The sequence below is a fragment of the Amblyraja radiata genome, chromosome 29 (genome assembly GCF_010909765.2).
Source record: "Amblyraja radiata isolate CabotCenter1 chromosome 29, sAmbRad1.1.pri, whole genome shotgun sequence".
Lineage (NCBI taxonomy): Eukaryota > Metazoa > Chordata > Chondrichthyes > Rajiformes > Rajidae > Amblyraja > Amblyraja radiata.
The window spans coordinates 2,223,406-2,250,874 of NC_045984.1; positions in this window are offsets into that span (position 1 = coordinate 2,223,406).

Genomic DNA, 27,469 nt, shown 5'->3' on the forward strand with positions numbered 1-27,469 from the left:
TCAGCTTGTATGTGCATGTGCTTAATATGCCAGTGTGCATGTGTCCATATGAATGAATGAATGAATGAATGAATGATTTTTAATTGTCACATGTATCTAAGGTACAGTGACATGTGTCGGAAGGAACTGCAGGTACTGGTTTAAACCGAAGACAGACACAAAGAGCTGGAGTAACTCAGCGGGTCAGAAAGCATCTCTGGAGAAAAGGAATAGGTGACACTTCCGGTCAAGACGCTTCTTCAGACTGAGAGTCAGGGAGGGGAAAGGGAAATGAGAGATATAGTTGTGATAGAGAGAAATATAGAACAAATGAATGAAAGATATGCAAAAAAGTAATGATGATAAAAGAAACCAGTTACAGACTATGAGACTCAACAAGACGACTGTGAAACTAGTGCAACTACTTAGGTGGGGGAGGGATGGAGAGAAAATGAAATGCTTTGTTTTGCATACACAAGTGTTGCCATGTGTTGGTGCCGACAAAGTTATAAAAGTACCGAGCAGTCCGGTATATGCTTGTGCACACTATGTCTACGTAGCAGAGCCTACTATACACTCTGGTCACCTTGGAACTCCTCAGCACTGGAGAAAGACCTCGCTCTGTGAAGGTGGATAGCCAGTGTACAGCTCCCGGTCCACTTTCAAATCTTTTACGCATAGGCAGCTTCCAGTCTTCAGTGAAGTAAAAACAAATCCTGCTCAATCCCAAGAGGCTTCCTAAGAAAAAGACGCAGAGGCTTAGAACCAGTAGGGCGGGTTGTTAAAGTAATCATGTCATTATAAAAATACTTGAGTTTCGTCTGACTTGATGAGTCCATGAGAGGTTGGAGTGTTATTGAGATGCTGTGAATGTATCCCTTTGTCGAATACCTATGAATACAATTTGCATTTTTGTCAAATACAAAGTGGTGAAACTATAGAAACAAATAACTGCAGATGCTGATTTACACAAAAGGACACAAAGCGCTGGAGTAACTCAGTGGCTCAGGCAGCATCTCTGGAGAACATGGATAGGCAACGTCTCAGGTAAAGACCCTTCTTTAGACCCTGAGTCTGAAGAAGGTTCCCAACCCTTCACATTTCAGGTTGGGGTCCCTTGTACAGACCCCATGTCCTCCTGAGATGCTGCCTGACCCACTGAGTTAATGCAGTAGTTTGTGTTTTTTGGTTGAGAAAATATTGATTTGCCAACATTCGGTGGCATTAACTATTTGTTAACCCTCTTTGTAACCAGTCCTGCCTGTTAGAAGGGAGGTTGGTCTAGTTGGGTCCACAACAGGAGACTGCCAAGATGCTGCACTCTTTTCAACAAATTCAACGATGAACGACAATGGACTTCAATGAAATTGAACAAGCAACATATCACCGATGTCTCACAGAGGCACAGCGGTGGCGTTACTGCCAAAAGGGCCTGTCCCACTGCGGCGACCTAATTGGTGAGTTCAGAAGAGTTTGCCCTCGACTCATACTCGCAGCATGGTCCACACGAGGTCCTAGGAGGTCTTTGTAACTCTCCTTCATGCTCGAGAGTAGTCACCGTGTACTCGAGGCCTCAGCTAGGTCGCGTCATATTTTTCAACATGCTGAAAAATGCCTGCGAGTATAAAAAGGTCGCCATGGAAAAAAATCGATATTTTTTTACTCGTAGGTTTAGTCGAGGTAGGTCGTAGTAGGTTGTATTGCTATCGTAGGTAACTGAAGGCCGAGGTAATCCAAGGTAGTCGAAGGAAAGCTCGTTGAGAAAAAAAAGGTGATTAAACCGACCGGTAATGTTAAATGCCCGCTAAACTTTATTAAAAGTTGTCCACTCCTTCTCCCCCCCTTCTCCCCCTTCTCTCCCCCTTCTCTCCCCTTCTCTCCCCTTCTCTCCCCTTCTCTCCCCTTCTCTCCCCTTCTCTCCCCTTCTCTCCCCTTCTCCCCCCCCCCCCCCCCCCACCCTGCTCTCTCTAAAGGACTTACCGTACACTGTGCAGCCGTCTTTTACCTTCTTCTTCATCGCGGGTGTGAATTTCAGACAGCGCTACCCCTCTTTCCCTGGCCCCTGCCTTTGTGATGTGTGTGTGTGTGTGCGTGCGTGCGTGCGTGCGTGCGTGCGTGCGTGCGTGTGTGTGTGTTTTCATCGCTGACGGTCTATCCATCTCGAGGTTTTTCAGGCGAGTACTCTCGAGCTTGGAGGTCGAAGACACTTCTGAACTCGCAGATTAGGTTGCCGCAGTGGGACAGCCCCTTAACTCTTCCCAGTGCCACATCCTATTCTCTCGCTAATCCTATCATCATGACCCTACGCCATGAAATAATCACAGAACCTGCTTCCCAAAGTAAAACTCATGAAGTTATAGAACTATACAGTATAGGAACAGGCCCTCCAGCCTAACCTATTCATGCTGACCAAGTTGCCTAACCAAGCGAGTTGCACTTACCTGTGCCGAGCCACATCCCTCCATACCTTTCGCTTCCAAGTGTCTTTTTAAATGTTGTAATTGTTCTGCTTCCCCTGGCAGCGTGTTCCACACACCCACCAATCGTTAATATTTACTGCACAGGTGGCCATTCCACCCATCGTCTCTGTGCTAGCTGAAGAAGATGTATCCAGTAATGTAATAAGAAGGAGCTGCAGATGCTGCTTTGTATCCAAGATAATCATGGGTCCAGATGGGGCACACATGAGGGGGTGGGGAAGAATGTAGTGGGTGTGGGGGAGAAAGGGGAAGGTGAGGTGGGGATTGAGTAGTTGGAGCATTTAATGTTCATACTGTTGGGTTGTAAGCTACCAAAGCGGAATATGAGATGCTGTTCTTCCAGTTTGCATGTGGCCTTACTCTGGCAATGGAGGAGGCCCAGGACATAAAGGCCAGTAACGGGAAGGGGAGTTAAAATGATTAACATTCCCTTATGTAAACCAGCATCTGCAGTTCCTTGATGGTATTCAGATTTGCCATTCTTTCCTTATATCTAAAATGTGTAACTTCATAAGTTAGAGGAGGAGAATTGGACCATTGGGCCATTGGTCTACTCCACCAGTCAATCATGGCTGATCTATCATTCCCTCTCAACCCTATTCTTTTGCCCTCACCTAATAAGCCCTGACACTCATACTAATCAAGGATTTGGCAATCTCCACCTTAAAAAGTTAGTTTAGTGATACAGGCTCTTCATCCCACCAAGTCGGTGCCAAACAACGATCACCCTAACACTAGTTCTATCCTACAAACTGGGGGCAATTTACAGAAGCCAATTAACCTACAAACCTGCACATCTTTGAAACGTGGGAGGAAACCAAAGCACCCAGAGGAAACCCACGTGGTCTCAGGGAGAACGTACAAACCCCGTACAGACCGCAATTGTAGTCAAGATGGAACCCGGGTCTCTGGCGCTGTAAGGCAGCAACTCTACCGCTGCACCACCGTGACGCCGGTGCCATTCTCTAGCTCTGGCCAAATTAGTGTTTCCAACATACCTAGCAGTCTTCTCGTTCTTATATTTTTAAGCTTTAGACAAAAAGGGATGTATTCTGTGTGCCTTCTCAAACACTTGTCACACAGCCGTCTGTACGTAAACACTCCAAGATCTCTCTGTACCTCCACACTTTCTCAGTATATCCTACTATCTATATTACAAAAAGTCTGATCTTGACCACTTCCTGGTGTTCTGTATATTGATTTTAGATAAAACGCTGCCATTTACGGCTGTGATTTTTAGCCATCTTACTTAGAGTCCCCCTCCGTTGCGCAGGACAAGAGGATTTTCCCCATCGATGAAAAATAAAAGAGTTATTTAAAAAATGTTGAGATTCTCTCTCCTGAAGGCCACGCCCCTTCCGGAGGGACTATAAAGCCCGGAAGTGTTGAGTGCCTCAGCCAGTCTCTGAAAGATGGGGGAGCGAGAGGGCCACGTCTCTCAGTCTGAGCTGTGAATAACACTGAACACATGTCAACTAAACTGTGAGTGTGGTTTTATTGACCTTGCGTGTCCTTAATGGGGTTTGAAAATGAAAATGTGGTTGGTTTGAAATAAAGCACAGCAAATGGTTGGTGGTGGTGGTGGTTGGTTTGAAGTAAAGCACAGCAAATGGTTGGTGGTGGTTGGTTTGAAATGGCAAATGATTAAAAGTCTAAACTTGACTACTACCTGTTTGCACTGCATATTGACTTTAGATAAAACACTACCACTTACGGCTGTGATTTTTGGCCATCTTACTCAGCCCCCATCCACTCATCAGGTGCAGAGGATTCTTCCCATCAATGAGAAATAAGTGTTATTAGAGTTTTAAAAAAATGTTGAGAATCTCTCTCCTGTCAATCACGCCATGAAGTCCAAGCCCCTTCTGGTGGGAGGGGGAGGGATGATAAAAACCGGAAGTGGGTGTGGCTCAGTCTCTGCAAGATGGGAGAGGGAGAGGTCATGACTCTGTCTGAGCTGTGAATCAACTGAACACACTGAATGTCTACTGAACTGTGAGTGTGGTGTTCATGTTGTGTTTATGTGGTGTTTTGTGTGGTTTTATGGTGGTTTAATGGTGGTTTCACCCTGCTTGAAATGGTATGAAACTGCATTTGAATGTGGTGGCCATGCACCCTGCATGAAATGGTATGAAACTGCACTTGAATTTGGTGGCCTTGCACCCTCCTTGAGTGGTCAGAAACTGCACTTGAATTTGGTGGACCTGCACACTGCTTGGTGGCATGAAACTGCACTTGAATTTGGAGGCCTTACACCCTGCTTGAAGTGGTAGGAAACTGCACCTGAATTTGGTGGCCTTGAACCCTGCTTGAAGTGTTATGAAACTGCACTTGAATTTGGTGGCCTTGCATTCTGCTTGAAATGGATTTTCAAGGAATAGCCGTGAGTCAACTGCCAGCCCACCGGCCGTGAGTGAGCTGCCAGCACATCAGGCTTGAGTGACTGAGCTGCCACCCCAAGAATCCATTTGGCCCACAATGTCCATACTAGCCCTCTGGAAACCAGCTCATTCAGCCCACAACACCCATACTAGCGTTCCAGAAAGCTGTGGAGAGAAGAGGACAGACGACGTTTCGGGTAGGAGGGAGAAAGCTAAGTTGCCGCTCAGCCCTCTACACCATGAGTCTGAACGTTTCCGACTCAAAGCATTGTTCGTCCTTTCCCTCCACAAATGTTGCTTGATCTGCCGAGTTCATCCAGCACATTGTGATTTGCTCAAGATTCCAGCACCTGCAATTCCTGGTGTACCCGTTTCCCACTGATATTTTCTTTGTTCTGAACTGTGCAACTGTATCATTTCCAGATACTTCTCTCAGCTCACTTTACCTTCCTGGAATCACAAAATAATTACACCACATAAGGAGATTGTTCGGCCCATCTTATCCCTGTCAGCTTTCCACCAGAGCACCTCACTTGCTCTAACTCCCAGTCCTTTTTGGACAGCCTTGCCAATGTTTCTTCAGCGTATATTTATCCAGTTCCCACCGCCACATCTGCAGGCAGTACATTCTATATCCCAGACATGCTGCGTAAAATTAATTTTCCCTGTGTCACTCTCAATTCCTTTCTTGTTCTCAACCATGTGGAACACTCTGCCAAGTCTGCACAGGCAACGCCTCAAGAAGTGATGGAGGAAGGTTATCTCACACCATTTGAGCAGCAACAAAGATTTGGCTTACTTTAGTTTAACTAAACTAGAGATACAGTGCAGAAACAGGTCTGCACACCGGGTCCGCGCCGACCAGCGACCCCCCCCCCCCCCCCCTACACTAACACTATGTTGCACACACTAGGAACAATTTTACAATTTTACCAAACCCAATTAACCTACAAACCTGTACGCCTTTGGAATGTGGGTGGAAACGAGCACCCGGTGAAAACCCATGGGGTCACGGGGAGAACGTACAAACTCCACACAGACAGCACCCATAGTCAGAATCGAACCTGGATCTCTGGCTCTGTGAGGCAGCAACTCTACCGCTGCGCCACCGTGCCGGGACAAGGAGCTCAGTGGGTTGAGCAACATCTGTGGGGGACTAAGATTTAAGAAGCAGCTGGATTGGCAGGACAATGCTGGTGATAGACCAAATGCTGGTAAATGGGATGGATGGTACACCAGTCATTGAAAGTAGACATGCAGGTGCAGCAGGCAGTGAAGAAAGTGAATGGTATGTTGGCATTCATAGCAAAAGGATTTGAGTATAGGAGCAGGGAGGTTCTACTGCAGTTGTACAGGGTCTTGGTGAGACCACATCTGGAGTATTGCATACAATTTTGGTCTCCAAATCTGAGGAAAGACATTCTTGCCATAGAGGGAGTACAGAGAAGGTCCACCAGACTGATTCCTGGGATGTCAGGACTTTCATATGAAGAAAGACTGGATAGACTCGGCTTGTATTCGCTAGAATTTAGAAGATTGAGGGGGGATCTTATAGAAACTTACAAAATTCTTAAGGGGTTGGACAGGCTAGATGCAGGAAGATTGTTCCCGATGTTGGGGAAATCCAGGACAAGGGGACACAGTTTAAGGATAAAGGGGAAATCCTTTAGGACCGAGATGAGAAAAACATTTTTCACACAGAGAGTGGTGAATCTCTGGAACTCCCTGCCACAGAAGGTAGTTGAGGCCAGTTCATTGGCTATATTTAAGAGGGAGTTAGATGTGGCCCTTGTGGCTAAAGGGATCAGGGGGTATGGAGAGAGGGCAGGTACAGGATACTGAGTTGGATGATCAGCCATGATCATATTGAATGGCGGTTCAGGCTCGAAGGGCCGAATGGCCTACTCCTGCACTTATTTTCTATGTTTCTATATGGATAGGTACATGATATCAGCATGAATAACAACCTGTGCTCTATGACCCTATCATACTCATAGTATTATATCAAACCTCCTCTCAGCCTTCTTTCCTCTCGTGGAAAGGACTAGAATATAAAAGCAAGGATGTAATGTAAAGGCTTTTTAAGACACTTGTAAGTATGTGCTGGTGTTGGAGAGGAGGTTTACGAGAATGATCCCGGAGATTATGGCGTTAATGTATGATGAGCGTTTGATGTCTCTGGGCCTCCACTTGCTGGAGTTTAGAAGGATGAGGGTGGGGTCTTATTGAAACCTACTGAATAGAGTGGATGTGGAAGGGATGTTTCCAGTAGTGGGGGTGTCTAGAACCAGAGGCCTCTGAATAAAAGGATGCACCTTTATAAAGGAGATGAGGAAAACATTTATGTAATGATCGAGTGGTGAATCAGTTGCCACAGATGGCTGGGGCGCCGTCAATTTTTAAAGCAGAGATTTAAAGCAGAATAAGGGCATCAAGGGTTACAGTAAGAAGAGAGGTGAATGGGGTTGAGAGGGAAATATAGATCAGCCACAATCGAATGGCGGAGCAGACTTGATGGGCCAAATCACCGAATTCAGCTCCTACAACATGATCTTATGATCTAAGGAGAATAATCCCATCCTCTCTGATCTTGTAATTTTAATCCATTTTCTCAGGAACCAGCCTCAAAAATCCAGACCTAAAATGCCCTCAAGTCCTTCCTATAATGTGCTGACCAGATTAGCACAAATCACCAATTGAGACTGAACCAACACATTATAACAAATCGGCATAACTTCCCTTCTTACACTCCCCATCTTTCTACATGGGGAAGGCTTCAACATTTGTTCCTGTTTCTCAAAATTCTGACAGAAACTTTTCAAACTTGCTTCTGCATCAGTACAAATATGGTCTTGGGCAGCACAGTGGCGCAGTGGTACCACTGCTGCCTCATGGTGCCAGAGACCCGGGTTCCCGGGGATGATAGGGTTAACCTTTGATGAGCGTGTTGACGCCTCTGGGCCTGTACTCGCTGGAGTTTAGAAGGATGATCATTGAAACTTACTGAATAATGGAAGGCCTGGATAGAGTGGATGTGGAGAAGATGTTTCCACTGGTGGGAAAGTCTAGGACCAGAGGGCATAGCTTCAGAATAAAAGAACGTACCTTTAGAAAATAGATGTGGAGGAATTTATTTAGCCAGAGAGTGGTGAATCTATGGGATTCATGGCCACAGACAGCTGTTGAGGCCAAGTCATTTGCGAATTTTAAAAGAGACTAGACCAAGTGCAGACCCTCGCGGGGGGGGCTGCAGCTTCACACGCACACTAACCCCCTCCCATACACATGCAGGGGGGAGGAGGAGGGGGGTAGGGGGAGACGATGTGTGGAGAGGGGAGGGAGGGGTGAGGAAGAGGATGGGGAAGGGGGGGAGAGAGAGGGGAGAGAGGGGGGGAGGGGGGGGAGAGAGGGAGAGAGGGGGGAAAGAGAGATGAATAGGTTCATGATTAGCATGGGTGTCAAAGGTTACAGGAAGAGGGCAGGAGAATGGGGTTGAGAGGGAAAAATAGATCAGCTATGAATGAATGGCAGAGTAGGATGGGCCGAATGGCCTAATTCTACTCCTGACTTATGAATGTGCTGGAGTCTGAAGAAGAGTTCCGACCCTATCCATGTTCGCCAGAGATGTTGCCTGACCCGCCGAGTTACTCCAGCACTTTGTGTCTTTTTGTAGTTCTGTAGTTCCTTGTTTTTATATGCTGAAGGAACTCATCAGGTCAGACTGCATCTGTGGGGGGAATAGACAGACGACATTTCAGATCAAGACTCATTTTAAGTCTGATCAGTCTGGGAGACCTGATAGAACTATATAAAAGGATAAGAGGCATAGATAGGGTAGACAGGCGGAATTTATTTCAAAGGATGGAAATGTCAAGTACTTGAAGGTGCAGCTTTAAGGTGAGAGAGACAAAGTTTCAAGTAGATGTTTGGGCTAATTGTTTCATACACACAGTGTGTCTGAAACATGCTGCCGGGGGTTGCAGATACGATAGGGGTATTTAGATAGGCACATGGATGTGCAGGGAATGGAGGGATATGGATCATGTCAGGCAGATGGGATTAGTTTATCTTGGCATCTTGTTCAGCACATACATTGTGGGCCAAAGGGCCTGTTCTGTTATTCGCTTTATCATGTATCTGTACACTGTGGATGGCTTGTTATAATCATGTATAGTCTTTCCGCTGACCAGTTAGCACGCAACAAATACTTTTTACTGTACCTCGATATACGTGACAATAAACCAAACAAAACTAAATTAAACTACACTTTAACTAAACCTTGGTACATGTGACAACAAACTAAACTAAACTAAACTAAGCTGTGTGGGGAGGACATGCACATGATCTTTTAAACTGAAGACAGACACAAAAAGCTGGAGTAACTCAGCAGGTCGGGCAGCATTTCTGGAGAAAAGGAATTGGTGGCGTTACAGATCGAGACCCTTCTTCAGACTGAGAGTCAGGGGAAAGGGAAACAAGAGATATTGATGGTACTTAGGACAAATGAATGGAAGATAACTAAACTGTGCTGCACTGTTCTATGTTCTGTGAGAATGGGGAGGAAAGGCATGGAATTAGGACTCGTGTTTCTCCCTCCTGAGAAATAGTCAGCTGTATTATGTGCCAGGACAGCTGTCTATCCTCTTGTTTGATAGGAAAGAGATACAATTTTGTAGGGATTCACACCTCATTTCCAGTACACAACTGAATGTCCCAGTGATGCTGTGATTAAAAACATTATTCAAAAATACAATGGAAACTATTTTAACATAAATGCTTTACTTGCACAGGAACAGTATTTGAGCAGGAATTAGTAGTTATTTACTGCAGCCAACAACCATCAGACTGTTGAGCACTGCAAACTCTACTCTGAACTACCAACTGCCTTGATTGCACCAGCGACTTGGGGCTTCGACTTTTTCTTGGCTCTATATTGTTTGTTTATATCTATATTACTAAAACTCTGTTCTTGACCGGTTTTGGCTTTCTGTGCTGCGGTTTCCGAGAGTACGCCGCCACCTACGGCTGTCATTTTTGGCAACCTCGCTCAGAGCCCCCCTCCGCCGCATGTGTGCCGAGGATTTTTCCCGTCGATGAAAATTGACAGAGATATTAATGTTTTTACAACATTCCCCATTCTCTCTGCTGCCCCCGCTGGAGGGAGGGGGATGGACTATAAAACCAGGAAGTGGTGTGCCTCAATCAGTCTCTGCAAGTGGTGTGCCTCAATCAGTCTCTGCAAGTGGTGTGCCTCAATCAAAGCTTTGAATGACACTGACAAATGTCTACAGCACTGTGAGCACCCTTAATTTGGTTTGAAAATGAAAATATGGTTAGAGGTAAAAAAGCACTGCCTGCAAATGGTTGTTTGGGTTTGGGTTGAAGTAAAAAGGCACTCTCTCTCCCCCCCCCCCCCCCCTCCCTCTCCTCCCCCTCCCTCCCTCTCCTCCCCCCCCCCCCCCCAATCCTCCATCTTCTCCCCCCCCCTCCCTCTCCTCCTCCCCCTCCCTCTCCTCTCCCCCCTCCTCTCCTCTCCCCCCTCTCCTCTCCCCCCTCTCCTCTCCCCCCTCTCCTCTTCCCCCTCTCCTCTGCCCCCTCTCCTCTTCCCCCTCACCCCCTCTCCTCTCCCCCTCTCCTCTCCCCCCTCTACTCTAACCCCCCTCTCCTCTCCCCCCTCCCTCTCCTCTCCCCCTCCCTCTCCTCTCCCCCTCCCTCTCCTCTCCCCCCTCCCTCTCCTCTCCCCCTCCCTCTCCTCTCCCCCTCCCTCTCCCTCTCCTCTCCCCCTCCCTCTCCTCTCCCCCTCCCTCCTCTCCCCCCCTCCCTCTCCTCTCCCCCCTCCCTCTCCTCTCCCCCTCCCTCCTCTCCCCCTCCCTCTCCTCTCCCCTCCCCCTCCCTCTCCTCTCCCCCCCTCCCTCTCCTCTCCCCCCCTCCCTCTCCTCCTCCCCCTCCCTCTCCTCTCCTCCTCCCCCTCTCCTCTCCCCCTCCCTCTCCTCTCCCCCTCTCCTCTCCCCCTCTCCTCTCCCCCCCCTCTCCTTCCCCCCTCCTCTCTATCTCTCCTCTCCCCCCTCCCCTCCCCTCCTCTCCTCCCCTCCTCTCCTCCCCTCCTATCCCCCTCTCTTCTCTCCCCCCTCTCCTCCCCCCCCCCTCCTCCCCCCCCTCTCCCCCTCCCCCCCCTCTCCTCCTCCCCCCCCTCTCCTCCTCCCCCCCTCTCCTCCTCCCCCCCCTCTCCTCCTCCCCCTCTCCTCCTCCCCCTCTACTCTCCTCCCCTCATCCTCCTCCCCCCCTCTCCTCCTCCCCCCTCTCTCCCCCTCTCCTCCATCCCCCCCTCTCCTCCAATCCCCCCCTCTCCTCCTCCCCCCCTCTCCTCCCCCCCTCTCCTCCCCCCTTCATCCCCACCGTCCCTCCCCTAAACCCCCCTCCCCTCCACACACCCCTACCCCCTCCCTGCTCCCCGCCCCTCATCTCACCCCCCTCTCAACACCCCCTCTCTCTCCCCCTCTCTCTCTCCCCCCTCTCCTCCTCCCCCTCTCCTCCTCCCCCCCTCTCCTCCTCCCCCCTCTCCTCCTCTCCCACTCTCCTCCTCCCCCCCTCTCCTCCTCCCCCCCTCTCCTCCTCCCCCCTCTCCTCCCCCCCTCTCCTCTTCCCCCCTCTCCCCCCCTCTCCTCCAATCCCCCCCTCTCCTCCAATCCCCCCCTCTCCTCCTCCCCTCTCCTCCTCCCCCCTCTCCTCCTCCCCCCCCTCTCCTCCTCCCCCCCTCTCCTCCCCCCCCTCTCCTCCCCCCCTCTCCTCCCCCCCTCTCCTCCCCCCTTCATCCCCACCGTCCCTCCCCTAAACCCCCCTCCCCTCCACACACCCCTACCCCCTCCCTGCTCCCCGCCCCTCATCTCACCCCCCTCTCAACACTCCCCCTCTCTCTCCCCCCCTCTCTCTCCCCCCCTCTCTCTCCCCCTCTCTCTCCTCCCCCCTCTCTCCTCCCCCCCTCCCTCTCTCTCTCTCTCTCTCTCTCCCCCTTCCTCCCCTCCATTAGCGTGAGTGCGGGAGGGGGGAGGGGGGTAGTTAGTGTGTGATGCTGCTTGCCACCTCCCCCCCACAACCGCACGTTGGGGGAACAGACCTAACGGGTCTGCACTTGGTCTAGTATTTTAATATATTTTGCTTGTTTATTATGATGTCTACTGAGTATCTGTTGTGCATTTCTGTTGTGTTGCTGCAACTTGGGTGGCACGATGGCGAAGTGGGAGAACTTCATCAGTCTGAAGAAGGGTCTCGACCCGAAACGTCACCCATTCCTTCCCTCCAGAGATGCTGCCGGTCCCACTGAGTTGCTCCAGCATTTTGTGACTATCGTCGGCACAGTGGTAGAGTTGCTGTCTCAGCATCTGTAGTTCCTTGTTTCTATCTGCTGGAGGAACTCATCAGGTCAAACTGCATCTGTGGGGGGAATAGACAGACGACATTTCAGATCAAGACACATTTTGAGTCTGATCAGTCTGGGAGACCTGATAGAACTATATAAAAGGATAAGAGGCATAGATTGGGTAGACAGGCGGAATTTATTTCAAAGGATGGAAATGTCAAATACTTGAAGGTGCAGCTTCAAGGTGAGAGAGGCAAAGTTTCAAGTAGATGTGCAGGTTTGATCCTGACCACAGGTGCTGTCTGTGCAGAGTTTGTACGTTCTCCCTTTGGCCGCGTGGGTTTTCTCCGGGTGCTCTGGTTCCCTCCCACACTCCAAAGATGTGCAGGTTTGTAGGTTAATTGGCTTCCATGAATAGCCCACAGTGTGTAGGATGGGATAGCGTACATCTAGTTTACGGGTGATCAATAGTCGGCGCGGACTCGGTGGGGCCAAGTGCCTGTTTCCACGCTGTATCTCTAAACTAAAACTAAGTAAGAATTTCATTGTTCCTTTTCAGAACATATGACAATAAAACACCCTTGACTCTTGACTTCACTTGCGTGACATTGGTGAAATAAGCTTGCAGCAATTGGGGGGAAATTGAAATGTTACAATCAGCTCGACATGCCAATTTTGTATTGTTCTTATAGTTTAGTTTAGTTTAGAGATACAGGCCCTTCAGCCCACCGAAACCGCACCGACCAGCAATCCCCGCATATCCTACACTATCCTACACAAACTAGGGACCATTTACATTTATACCAAGCCAATTAACCTACAAACCTGTACGGCTTTGGAGTGTGGGAGAAAACCGAAGATCTCGGAGAAAACAAATGCAGGTCACGAGGAGAAGATACAAACTCCTGGAGAGATAATGAAGTGTTGTAGGTTTGATTTATCATGTTTTCAGATTTCCTGAAGTTTCTGAAACAGAAAAATGTAATTTCTGATGATGCAATTAAACCTAATCATCTGCTCATCTAAACCTCAGGAATGAGTAGGTTAACCTATGATGAGCATTTGTCAGCACTGGGCCTGTACTCGTTGGAGTTTAGAAGAATGAGGGGAGACCTCATTGAAATGTACTGAATAGTGAAAGGCCTGGATAGAGTGGATGGGGAGAGGATGTTTCCACAAGTGGGAGAGTCTAGGACTAGAGGACAGCCTCAGAATTAAAGAATTAAGGAAAGGAAGAGAAATGTCTTTAGTCAGAGGGTGGTGAATCTGTGGAATTCTTTGCCACAGAAGGATGTGGATGTCAAGTCAGTGAACATTTTTAAGGCAGATTTAATATATTCTTGATTAGTACAGGTGTCAGAGGTTATGGGAAGATGGCAGGAGAATGGGGTTAAGAGGGAGAGATAGATCAGCCATGGTTGAATGGCGGAGTAGATTTGATGGGCCAAATGGCCTAATTCTGCTCCTATCACCTATGACCCTATGATGTGTATCCACCTATCTCTTACCTGGCTTTGTCCTACCTCACCTCTCTCTGCAGCTTTCCCCACCAGCTGTTGCAACCAATCTAAAGAAAGGCCCAGACCTGAAATGTCGCCTGTCCATATTCTCCAGAGATGCTGCCGGACCTGCTGAATTATTCCAGTAACAAAAACAGAAAATGTTGGAGATATTCAGCAGAACAGGCAGCATCTGTGGGAAAAGAAACAGAGTCAACGTTTCAGATCAGAGACCCTTCGTCAGAACTGTATTTGATCAAGGTGATTCAAGGGCCTATTCTGAGCTGCATGGCACTATGATTCCATTATTCCACAAGTAAATATCCAGCTCGAATCCAACTGAACCCACCTGATCCAATGAATGAATGAATACATTATTGTCACATTGGACAAGCCACAGTGAAATCCTTTGCTTGTGTACCCAAGGTATTCAAATAGTCGCCCATAAAGGGTGCATACAAAGTTACAAGTATTCGCACCTGGTCGCCTTTATGGTCCTTCCACGCCGGATCTTCCTTTGTTCCTTCCCCCAGCAGCGGCGTCCTCACTTCCACGTGTCCATCCTTGTCTGTCGGTTGGCGCCGTCATCGACCGCCGCAACGACCTTTCCACTTCTGCAGGCGCCTCCGCGGCGCCGACCCAGGCCCCAGCCACGGGCTCCGCAGACCCAGGAGCCGTCGGCTTTATCACCATTTGCACCTCGTGCTGCTTCGGCAAGGCCAGCAGCATAATCAAGGATGAGCTGCACTCTGGCCACTCCCTCTCTCCCCTCTCCTATCGGCAAAAGGTACAAAAGCGTGAAAATGCACACCTTAGACAGTTTCTTCCCAGCTGTTATCAGGCAACTGAACCATCCTACCAATAATTAGACTGCAGTCCTGAGATATTATCTACCTCATTGGCAACCCTCGGACTTTCTTGGATCGAATTTTACTGGACTTTATCTTGCAAGATATGTTATTCATGTTATTCCTTTTTTTCATGTATTTGTACACTGTCGATGACTCGATTGTCATCATGTACTGTCTCTCCGCTGACTGGTTAGCACGCAACAAAAACTTCACTGTACCTCGGTACACCTGACAATAAACTAAACTAAACTAAACTAATCTTGGAAGTATGATAGTGAGAGTTCAGGGTATACGTGTTTCTTTTAGAGTGATGGGCGAGGCAGGTAAGAAACGATGAGGAGAGAAATTGAGGATCTGGCCACAAAAAAGGTGACATGGGTTAAGTACAGGCAGTCTACAGGAAGACTGGGGAACATGAGCAAGTGAATGGACATGTACTGAGGGAACTTGGCATCCAGGTCCACAACACCCTGAAAGTGGCAACACAAGTCAATAGAGTGGCAAATAAGGTATATTGTCTGCTTGCTTTTATAGGTCAGGCATTGAGTAGAAGGTTTATAGGACTTTGGTTAGGCCGTGTTTGGACTTACTGTATGCGTTTCTGGTCACGCCATTACAGGAATAATGTGGAGGCTTTGGAAAGGTTTACCCCAATGATGCCTGGATTAGGGGGTATTAGCTACAGGGAGAGGTTGACAGACTTGGATAGTTTTCCCTGGAACGCCGGAGGTTCCAGGGAAACTTGTCAGTTGCATATAAAGTTATGAGAGGCATAGATAGGGTAGACTGATCTTATTGAGGTGTGTATAACCACGAGGTGGAATAGATAGGGTGAATGCACAGTCATTTCCCCAGGGTAGAGGAATCGAGAACTAAAGTTATGAGTTTTCTGTGAGAGGAGAAAAATGTAACATATTCTCACCACAAATGGTGGTGGGTATATGGAACGTGCTGCCTGAGGAAGCAACTGAGGCAGCTGCCTAACTAAATTTAAAATATATTTGGACAGGTACATGGATAGAAGGTAGAACACTATAGCACAGGGAGAGGATATTCAGCCCACAATATCCGTGATGCTGACTTATTTCCTCTGCCAATACATAATCCATACTGTTCCATTCCCTGCGTAACCATGTGCCTATCTAAAAGCCTTTATAATACCACTATCGCATCTACCTCCACCACCACCTGCAGCAGTGCATTCCAGACACCACACTCAAGGAGATGATTAGATGGCCCAAATGGGGCCACAAATTGGCTTTAGTGATTTGGGTTAAAGAAAATCCAATTTTTTTTTATACCTACATTAAAAATAAGGGAAGGTAGGACTGCTCAAGTATAAAGGAGGGAACTTGTGCCTGGAGTCAGGGGATGTAGGTGACACGGTAAATTAGAAGTTTGCATCTGTTTTTACCAAGGAGAAGGACATAGAGGACAGTGAGGCCAGCGTGGAGAATACTAATATGCACGGGCAGTTTGAGATTAAGGAGGAGGTGTTGGGGCTCTTGAAGAGCAATAAAATGGATAAATCCCCAGGACCTGATGGGATCTATCCCAGATTATAGAGACAGAGGCAAGAAAGGAGACAGTGGACGTCTTGATGAAGGTTTTTGCATCATCTCTACTCACAGGCGAGGTCCCAGAGGACTGGAGAGTAGCGAATGTTGTCCCTTTGTTCTAGAAGGAAATAACAGAGAATAACCTTTAAGAGATATTTGGACAGGTACGTGGATATGATAAGTTTAGAGGGTTATGGGCCAAGCGTGGGCAGGTGGGATTAGTGTAGATGAGGCATGTTGGTTGGCATGGGCAGGTTGGGCTGAAGGTCTGTTACCACACTGTATGACTCTATGACTCTAATCCAAGGAATTATAGGCCGATGAGCATCACGTCAGAGGTATGGAATTTATTGGAGAGGATTCCTCAGGATAACCTTTACTCCCATTTGGAAGAGAATGTATTATGTAGGGGCACTCAGCATAGCTTCGTATGGGGCAGGTCATGAATTAGTACCTTGATCAAGTTGGTGTAGTTAATTGGTCAGCGTAGGGTGATCAATGTCTACATGGATTTTGGTAAAGGGGCGGCACGACGGCGCAGCGGTAGAGTTGCTGCCTTACCACGCCAGAGACCCAGATTCAATCCTGACTACGGGTACCATCTCTACAGAGTTTGTATGTTCTCTGCGTGACTACATAGGTTTTCTCTGGATGCTCAGGTTTCCTCCCACACTCCAAAGATATGCAGGTTAGTAAGTTAATTGACCGGTAAAAATTGTAAATTGTCCCTAATGTGCAGGATAGTGTTAGTGTACAGGGATCATTGGTCGGCACGGACTCGGTGGGCTAAAGGGCCTGTTTCTGTGCCGTATCTTTAAGCTAAGCTTAATTAAAGTCCACTTTGGTACACTGATCCAGAAGATTAAAATGAATGGCACTAACAATGATTTGGTCGAATGGATTGAGAACTGGTTTACTGACAGAAGACAGGGGGTTATAGTGGAATGACACAAGGTCTGGAGGTCTGTGGCCAGTGGAGTTCCACAGGGATCTGTGTTGAGACTCTGTTGTGTGTGCTATCTGTAAATTACTTGGATATATTAAGTATACAGATGAGACTGACATTGCTGGGGTGGCAGACTGAGAAAGACTTGTTAATATACAGCGGCATATAGATCAGCTACAGAAATGGGTGGAGAAATAGCAAGCGGTGCTTAATTCGAGGAAGGTTGTTTCATACATCCACCACCATTTGTGTGAAAAAGTTACCCCTCATATCCCTATTGAATCTTTTCCCCTTGACCTTAAACTTATGTCCTTGATTCACCTGGGCAAGAAATTCTGTGAAACTCATGATCTTATGCACCTCTATAAGATCACTCTTCATCCTCCTGTGCTCCAAGGAATAGAGTCCCAGCCTACTCAACCTCTCCCTATAGCTCAGACCCTCTAGTCCTGGCAATATTCTCGTAAATCTTCTCTGTACCATTTCCAGCTTGACAACATGTTCCTGTAACACGGTGCCCAGAATGAATGAAATGAATAAAAGATATGCAAAAAGTAACGGTGATCAAGGAAAGGTGGAGCCCACAATGCTCTATTCTTTGCTGTGGACTAGGTGATAACGAGTTATATAGACAATGAAACACAACAGGTCGACAGTGAAACTAGTGCAACTACTAAGGTGGGGGAGAGGCGGAGCGAGAGGGAATGCAAGGGTTACTTGAAGATAGAGAATTTAGAGATACAGCGCAGTAACAGGACCTTTGGCCCACTAAGTCACACTAGTGACAATTTACAATTATACAAGCCAATTAGTCTACAAACCTGGAAGTTTTTGGAGTGTGAGAGGAAACCCACGCATGTTGCAGTGAGAATGTACAAACTCCGTACAAGCAGAACCTGTAGTCTGGATCGAACTCGGGCCTCTGGCGCTGTAAGGCAGCAACTCTACCGCTGCACCACTGTGCCACAGCTGGTAGAGCTGCTACCTGACAGTGTCAAAGACTTGGATCTTGGGTCTGATCTTGGGTGTTGTCTGTGTGGAGTTTGCATGTTTTCCCTGTGAACACGTGGCTCTCCTCCCACCTCTCAAAGACATGTGGGTTTGTAGGTAAATTGGCCTCAGTATATCGCCTCTAGTGTGTAGGGAGTGGATGCAAAAGTGTAATAACATAGAACTAGTGTGAACAGTGGTCAGCGTGGACTCGGAGGCCCACAGGTCTGTTTCTATGCTGCACCTATAAACTAGGCTAACGTGTGAGGTGTTGCACTTTGGGAAGTCAAATCTAAGGAGGAAAATATGCAACTAATGGCATGACCCTTAAGAACATTGAGATACCGAGGGATCTTGGGGTCCATGTCCATACCTCCCTGAAATTGGCAACACAAGTAGATAGAGTGTAAAAGAAGGTATATGGTTGACATGTTCACAAGTTCACAAGTTATAGTAGAATTAGGCCATTCGGCCCATCGAGTCTACTCCGCCATTCAATCATGGCTGATCTCCGCCTCCTAATCCTATTTTCCAGCCTTCTCCCCATAACCCTTGACACCAGTTCTAATCAAGAATTTGTCTATCTCTGCCTTAAAAATATCCACTGACTTGGCCTCCACAGCTCTCTGTGCCAATGAGTTCCACAGATTAACTACCCTCTGACTAAAAAAGTTTCTCCTCACCTCCTTTCTAAAAGAGCGCCCTTATGGTAATATGGTATGGTAAAGTGGAAAATATGGTATGCTTGCCTTCATTAGTCGGGCTATTGAATATAACAATCAGGAAGTCATGATGCAGCTTTATAGGATTTTGGTTCGGCCGCATTTGGAGTATTATGAACGTTCTGATCATCTCATTCATTACAGGAAGGATGTGGTGGCTTTGGAAAGGGAGCAGAGGAGTCTCACCAGAATGATACCTGGATGAGAGGGTATCAGCAACAGGGGGAGCTTGGACACTTTGATTGTTTTCTCTGTAGTTGAGTGAGGACCTGAGAGAAGTATATAAAATTATGAGTGGCATCGATAGGGTAGACAATCAGAACCCTTTTCCCGAGAGGGCATAGCTTTAAAATCAGAGAGGCAAAGATGTGCGGGGCAAGTGTTTTACACAGAGGGCAGTGAGAGCCTGTTACACACTACCAGAGGTGTTGGCTGATGCACATGTGACAGTGGTATTTAAGGGACTTTTGGATAGGCATGTGGATGGATATGCAAGGAATGGAAGGATATGGATCATGTACAAGCACATAAGAGTTAGTATTGGCATCATGATTGGCACAGTCATTGTGGGCTGAAGGGCCTGTTGCAGGAATGTACTGCTCTGTTAGAGTTAGAAGGTTTCCGCCCCGAAACGTCACCTATATCTTTTCTACAGAGTTGCTGCCTAACCTCCTGAGTTACTCCAGCATTAGACGTCTTTCTTCATGTACTGTTCTGTGTTTTATGTTTTAAATGCTGCTTGACTCAGCAGTTTTGATATATCTAGCTCTGTCAAGAATTGATAGTAAACTTTCATTTGAATAATTCACAGAATGTATAAGGTCATAAGTGATAGGAGTAGAATGAGGCCATTTGGCCCATCGTCTATTTCGCCATCAATCATGGCTGATCGATCTCTCCCTCCCAACCCCATTCTCCTGCCTTCTCCTCATAACCTCTGACACCTGTAGTAATCAAGAATCTCTCTGTTTCAGCCTTAAAAAATCGACTGACGGCCTCCACAGCCTTCTGTGACAAAGAATTCCACAGATTCACCATCCACTGACTAAAGAAATTTCTCATCATCTCCTTCCTAAAAGAACGTCCTTTCATTCTGAGGCCATGACCTCTAGTCCTAGACTCTCCCACTCATGAAAACATCCTCTCCACATCCAAGCCTTTCACTATTCTGTAAGTTTCAATGAGATTCCCCCCTCATTCTTCTAAACTCTAGCGAATACAGGCCCAGTGCTGAGAAACGCTGATCATAGGTGAACCTATGTATTGAGACCTGGATGCTGTATTGTATTGTATTGTTGAATTGCTGAAGAGACTAACATTGATCACCCATCGCTAATTGACCCCGGCAGGATAGTGTTGTGCCCCCTTCACAAAATGCCGCTGTGTGTTTAGTGAATGTTGTTCCACGGGTCTAGTCAATGGGGAGCTTGAGGATTCTGATCCGAATGGCAAAATGGTGAAATTTCAGAAGGAACTTGTGTTCTCCAGCCTGGGGTTCAACACAATGCCTCACAATGCCAGAGGCCCGGGTTCGATTCCGACCTCAGGTGTTGTCTGTGTGGAGTTGGCATGTTCTGGCTGTGACTGCGTGAGATACCTCTCGACATCCCCAAAAAATCTTGGAGTCATTGAGTCAAAGAGTCATAGAAGACATATAACATAGCATGGCACACAGTCATAGCATAGGGTCACAGTGGAGCAGCGGTAGAGTTGCTGCCTTACAGCACCAGAGACGCGGGTTCGATCCTGACTACTGGTGATGTCAGTACGGAGTTTGTACGTTCTCCCTGTGAGTGCATGACTTTTCTCTGGGTGCTCCTGTTTCCTCCCACACTCCAATGACTTACAGGTTTGTAGGCTAATTGGCTTTGGTTTAATTGTAAATTACCCTGTGTGTAGAATAGTGCTCGTGTACGGGGGTGAGTGATGGTCAGCACAGACTCAGTGGGCCTGTTTCCGCACTGTATCACTAAAGTATAAAGTCTAAAGTAAGGAAACAGGCCCTTCAGCTCAACTTGTCCATGCTGACCAAGATGCCCATCCTTTACCTGTACACCATGTGTAGCTCGATTGTAATCAAGTATAGTCTTCGATTGGATTGGATAACATGCAAACAAAAGCTTCTCACCGTGCTATGGCACACGTGACAATAATAATCTAAACTAAACCATCTTTGCTAGGCCCATTTGCCCACGTTTGGCCAGTATGTCTCTAACTCTTTTTGATCCATGTACCTGTCTTTAATTTGTTAAATCCATATACCTGCCTCAATTACCTCCTCTGGCAAGCTGTTCCATATACTCACTACCCTCAGGTTCATATTAAATCTTTCCCTTCTCAATTTAAACCTCTGTCCTCTGTTACTTCTTTCCCCTACTCTGGGTCTATTTCAGAGGGGAGATGCAACGAGATCTGGATGTCATGATACACCAGTCATAGAAAGTAGGCATGCAGTTGCAGCAGGCAGTGAAGAAAGCGTATGGCATGTTAGCATTCATAGCAAAAGGATTTGAGTATAGGAGCAGGGAGGTTCTACTGCAGTTGTACAGGGTCTTGGTGAGACCACACCTGGAGTATTGCGTACAGTTTTGGTCTCCTAATCTGAGGAAGGACATTCTTGCCATAGAGGGAGTACAGAGAAGGCTCACCAGACTGATTCCTGGGATGTCAGGACTTTCATATGAAGAAAGACTGGATAAACTTGGCTTGTACACGCTAGAATTTAGAAGATTGAGGGGGAGACAGAGAAGTTATAGAAACTTACAAAATTCTTAAGGGGTTGGACAGGCTAGATGCAGGAAGATTGTTCTCGATGTTGTGGAAGTCCAGAACAAGGGGTCACAGTTTAAGGATAAGGGGGAAGGAAATCTTTTAGGACCGAGATGAGAAAAACATTTTTCACACAGAGAGTGGTGAATCTCTGCAATTCTCTGCCACAGAATGTAGTTGAGGCCAGTTAATTGGCTATATTTAAGAGGGAATTAGATGTGGCCCATGTGGCTAAAGGGATCAGGGGGTATGGAGAGAAGGCAGGTACAGGATACTGAGTTGGGTGATCAGCTATGATCATATTGAATGGCGGTGCAGGCTCGAAGGGCCGAAAGGCCTACTCCTGCACCTATTTTCTTTGTTTCTATGTTTCTATGTTTCCCTGATGATGTTAAGCACCTCGATAAGATCACCACTCCTGCATCCAAGGAACAAAACCTAGCCGACTCAACCTCTCCCTGAAGCTCAGGCCCTTGAATCTTCCCTGCACTCTTTTTCACTTTAATGGCATCCTTCCTACAGCAGCAGGAAAGAAACTGAACACTACACTCCAAATGCTCACTAACATTTTGCACAACTGTAACATAACATCGCAACTTCTACACTCAATACCTGTCTGATGAAGGCCTAGCAAAAACCCTATTGATCCTCCCACGCTCCAAAGGCATACAGGTTTGTAGATTTAAACTTCCAGCATCTGCAGTTCCTTCTTGAACACAGGTTTGTAGGTTAATTGTCTTTGTTAAATAAAACATTGTAAATTGTCGCTAGTGTGTAGGATAGAGCTAATGTGTGGGGATCGCTGGTTGGCGTGGACTCGGTGAGCAGAGGACTCGTTTCCACGCTGTATCTCTAAACTAAATAAAAAAAGCCCACCCCACCCTGTGACGCAATTTTCCTGGAACTACAGTATGTACCTGTACTCCAAGATCCCTTTACTCTCTAACACCCCACAAGGACCATGGTTCAGATTGATAGGTTTTAGCATGGTTCCGCTCTGTGCAGGTTTGTAGGTTATTTGTCCTCTGCAAATTGCCCCCAGCATCTACGGAGTGGATGAGAAAGTGGGATAACATGAAACCAGTGTGAACGGGTGATCGATGGCCGGCGTGGACTTGGTGGGCCGAAGGGCCTGTTTCAATGCTGTCTCTCGAAGCTAAACTAACTGAAGTCTGCAGTTAAGGGAGGTTTTGGCAAAGAAACCTTGGTGAGGCTGTTGCAAACCTGGCAGCCACACCACCATTTGGCGGGGCTGTTCCCATTCAACCGGCTGCTTTGTCCATACGTTGGCCTTGATCAGTTTCCTGATCGTGCAGCTGCAGAATGTTCTGCTTCATGCTTCATGGTGCTGGAAAGCAGCTTTAGCTTTAGGTTTATTATCGTCACGTACACTGAGGTACAGTGAAACGTTTGTTTTACAAGTGTAGGAAGGAACTGCAGATGCTGGTTTAAACTGAAGATAGACACAAAATGCTGGAGTAACTCAGTGGGACAGGCAGCATCTCTGGACAGAAGGAATGAGTGACGTTTCGGGTCAAGACTCTTCATCAGACTGTTAGGAGAAACAGGACAGTGAACATTCCCACAGGACCTCTGACACAGTTATGCCAAGTCAATTAGTCGTCCCGACCCGAAATGTCACCCATTCCTTCTATCCAGAGATGCTGCCTGTCCCGCTGAATTACTTGAGCATTTTGTGTCTATCTTAGTTTTGTTTTACATGTTATCCATTCAAATCAGATAATACTATACATAAATCAATGAGGCCAATCTCAATTACAATAGATAGAGCAAAGGGAAAGATACAGAGTGCAGAATACAGTTCTCAACATTGTAGCACACCAGTTCCATAGACAAAATCCAATGTCACCCTAGCTTGTGGAAGGACTGTTCAGAAGCCTGATAACAGAGGGGAAGAAGCTGTTCCTGAGTCTGGTGGTGCGCACTTTCAAACTTCTATATCTTATGCAAGGAGAAGAAGGAATGACTGGGCTGGGACAAGTCTTTGATTATGTCAGCTGCTTTCCAGGAAAGCTTGCGGAATAGATGGAGTCAATGGTGAGAAGTCAGGTCTGTGTCATAGTCTGGGCTGCATCCACAACTCTCTGCCATTTCTTGTGGTCTTAGGCAGAGACGTTCCCAAACCCATACTGTCGTGATGCAGCCCAACAGGATGCTTTCTGTGAGGAGCCACCTGCCACAGGGTACCCACTCATTCCTACCCCCACAGTATGTACATGGCTGATACACTTAAGTGTTAGTTCAGGTGTCATCCCCTGGGGCATTGATGGTGTTGCATTGTACAATGGTAAATTCATTGGTTGTTTTGACAGGGTAGTTATACTTCCCCTTGTCTGAGTTCATAAGTTGTAGGAGCAGAATGAGGCCATTCAGCCCACCAAATCTACTCGCTATTCAATCATGGCTGATATATCTCACCCTCCTAACCCCATCCTCCTGCCTTCTCCCCATAACCCCTGACACCCGTACTAGTCAAGAATCGACCAATCTCCACAAATGTTACAAATATCCACTGACAGCCTCCACAGCCTTCTGAGGCAATGAATTCCACAGCTACCTGCCATTTCCTGCTATTTGTGCAATTGATTATCCTACAATTTGAGCAGTTCAAACATTATATGCCAGTTAGTGAATATTCCTGCATGTAAGGCAAAACTCATTCTCTGACAAATGATAAGTTAAATATAGTATAGAATTAACCAATCGGACCTCTGACTTTGAAGAATAGATGGTAGACAAAAATGCTGGAGAAACTCAGCGCGTGAGGCAGCATCTATGTAGTGAAGGAATAGGCGACGTTCTTCAGACTTATGTGGGTGGGGGGGGGGGGGGGGGGGGGGGGGGGGGGGGAAAGAAAGATAGAGGCGGAGACAGTGAGCTGTGGTAGAGTTGGGAAGGGGAGGGGAAGGAGGGAGAAAGCAAGGACTACCTGAAATTGGAGAAGTCAATGTTCATACCGCTGGGGTGTAAACTATCCAAGCAAAATATGAGGTGCTGCTCCTCCAATTTGTGGTGGGACTCACTCTGCCCATGGAGGATGCCCAGATCAGAAAGATCCTATTCGGAATGGGAGGGGGAGTTGAAGTGCTGAGCTACCAGGAGATCAGGTTGGTTATTGCGAACTGAGCGGAGGTGTTGGGCGAAGCAATCGGCAAGCATGCACTTGCTCTCACCCATGTAGAGCAGTTGACACCTATGAAGAATAGATGGAGTCAATGGTGGGATGTCTGGTCTGTGTGATTGTCAGAGCTACATCTACAACTCTCTGCAACTTTAAAGTTTGAACAGGGCAGCACAGTGGCACTGTGGGAGAGTTGCTGCCTTACAGCTCCAGAGACCCGAGTTCGATGCTGACTACAGGTGCTGTCTGTACAAAGTTTTCCAACTTTCTCCCCGTGAACATATGGGTTTTCTCCGGGTGCTCCGGTTTCTCCCCACATTCCTAAGACATGCAAGCTTCTAGTTTATTTGAGCTCTGTAAAAGTGCCCCTAGTGTGATGTGTATAGGTGATCATTGGTCGGCACAGGCTCAGTGGGCCAAAGGGCCTGTTTCCATGCTGTATCTCTAAAATAAATAAACTAAACTAAACTAAACTAAAAGTAATTGTTGCCCATTGATAACCTGGCCCCGAGGAGAATGAGGAGAAATCCGCCATTGTTGTTTCATCATATTTGGGCAGCTTACAACCTCGTGGTACGGATATTGATTTCTCTAACTTCAAGTAAACCTTGCATTCCCTCTCTCTTTGTCCCTGCCCCACCCTAGTCACCGTACTAGTTTCACTGTTGGCCGGCTAACTTTCACTGTTTGTTTTAAAGTTATCACCTTTCCCACAACTAACAATACACCTTTGTGGACTTACCTTGTCTGTCTTTTTGCATATCTTTCATTAATTTGTCCCATGTGCCGTTTCATATCTCTCGGTTCCCTCTCCCCTGACTCTCAGCCTGAAGGATCTCGACCCAAAACATCATCTATTCCTTTTCACCAGAGATGCCGCCTGACCCGCTGAGTTACTCCATCTTTTCATGTCTATCTTCGGTGTAAACCAGCACCTTCCTATACATCGTTTCCTCTGGATTCGATAAGTTAGCAATGATGTGCCCTCCACATTAAATAAATCACATTTACTTGGCTTCTGCAATCGCAGAAAGTGTTCAGGAGCAATAACAGTTATTGCACTTTGTCTCATCTGCACTCGTTAGTCTTGCTGATGTTCAGAAAGGATGAGGAAGTGCTCTGACGCACTTGTGGTTAAATGTGGTGAATCTTGCCAGCCCGTGATGAACCTGACGGATAATTGACCTCTGAACATCTCTTTACCATCCCAGCCCCACAAGCTATCAGGCATAGGATGACAAAGGGAAGTCCATGAGCCACATGGCCTCGCCCAGTGTTTGCAGTACAGATGCAACCATTCAGCAGCCATCTTGAACAAAGGAGAAACATTTAGCCCAGTAGAATTACGTTTGTTAAAGCAAACAAATTCACGCAACACATCAAAGCCTACTAATAACATTTTACAGTTGTAAATCTTTATAAGAAACGTTACTAAAACATTACTATCGCACCATTTAAGAAACATTTAGACAGGTACATGGATAGACACAAAACGCTGGAGTAGCACAGCTGGACAGGCAGCATCTCTGAGGGAAGGAATGCGTAACGTTTCGGGTTGAGACCCTTCTTCAGTACAGGTTTAGAGAGATATGGGACAAATGCAGGCAGGTGGGACTAGGGGCAGCACAGTGGTGCAGCGGTAGAGTTCCTGCCCTACAGCACTAGAGACCCGGGATTGATCCTGACCACAGGTGCTGCCTGTAATGAGTTTGTACGTTCTCCCTGTGACCGTGTGGGTTTTCACATCTACTTGTACTTGTACACGATCCATTTCCCTCTTTTCCCTGCACTTCCATGAGTCTATCTAAAAGCATCTTAAACGCCACTATTGTATCTGCCTCCACCACCACCCCTGGTAATGTGGTCCAGGCCACCGCCACTCTCTGGGTAAAAAACACCCCCCCCCGCACATTAAACTTTAAAATTTAAACGTCTTGCAATGCCAGAGACCCGTTTTGACCCTGACAATGGGTACAGTCTGTACAGAGTTTGCACGTTCTCCCAGTGACCACGTGTGTTTTCTCCGCATGCTCTGGTTTCCTCCCACACTCCAAAGACGTACAGGTTTGTAGGTTCATCAGCCGGGAAAAAATGAAAATGGACTTTACTATTTCGGATAGTTTAGTATACGGGGATCGTTGGCCGGCACGGACTCGGTGGGCCGAAGGGCCTGTTTCCACACTGTATCTCTAAACTAAACTGAACTAGGTGTGTAGATGGCACATGCTGGTTGGTGTGGGCAAGATGGGCCGAAGGGTCTGTTTCTACACTGTATGAAAAGTTGTGAAAGAAGCTTTCTCTCTTTATTTTTAGTTTTAGCGCGGTAACCAGCACGGTAACAGGTCCTTCAGCCCATCCAGTCCGCATTGACCACCGATCCCCCGTACACTAGTTTTAGTTTAGTTTATTGAACGGGAGATACAGTGAAACACTTTTTGTTGCGTGCTATCCAGTCTGTGGAAAGACTATACAGTACATCATTATAATCATGCTGGCCACGGTGTACAGATACAGGATAAAGGGAATAACGTTTAGTGCAAGATACATCCAGAACAGTTGGATTAAGAGTCCAAGAGGCATCAATAATACTATCCTACACACTATGGCCAATCTACAGAAACATTAACCTACAAACCTGCACGTCTTTGTGATGTGGGAGAAAACGGGAGCACCCGGACAAAACCCACATGTTCAGAGGGAGAACGTACAAACTCTGCACGGACAGAACCTGTAGTCAGTATCGAACCTGGGTCTCTGGTGTTTTAAGTCAACAGCTGTACCGCTACATCACTGT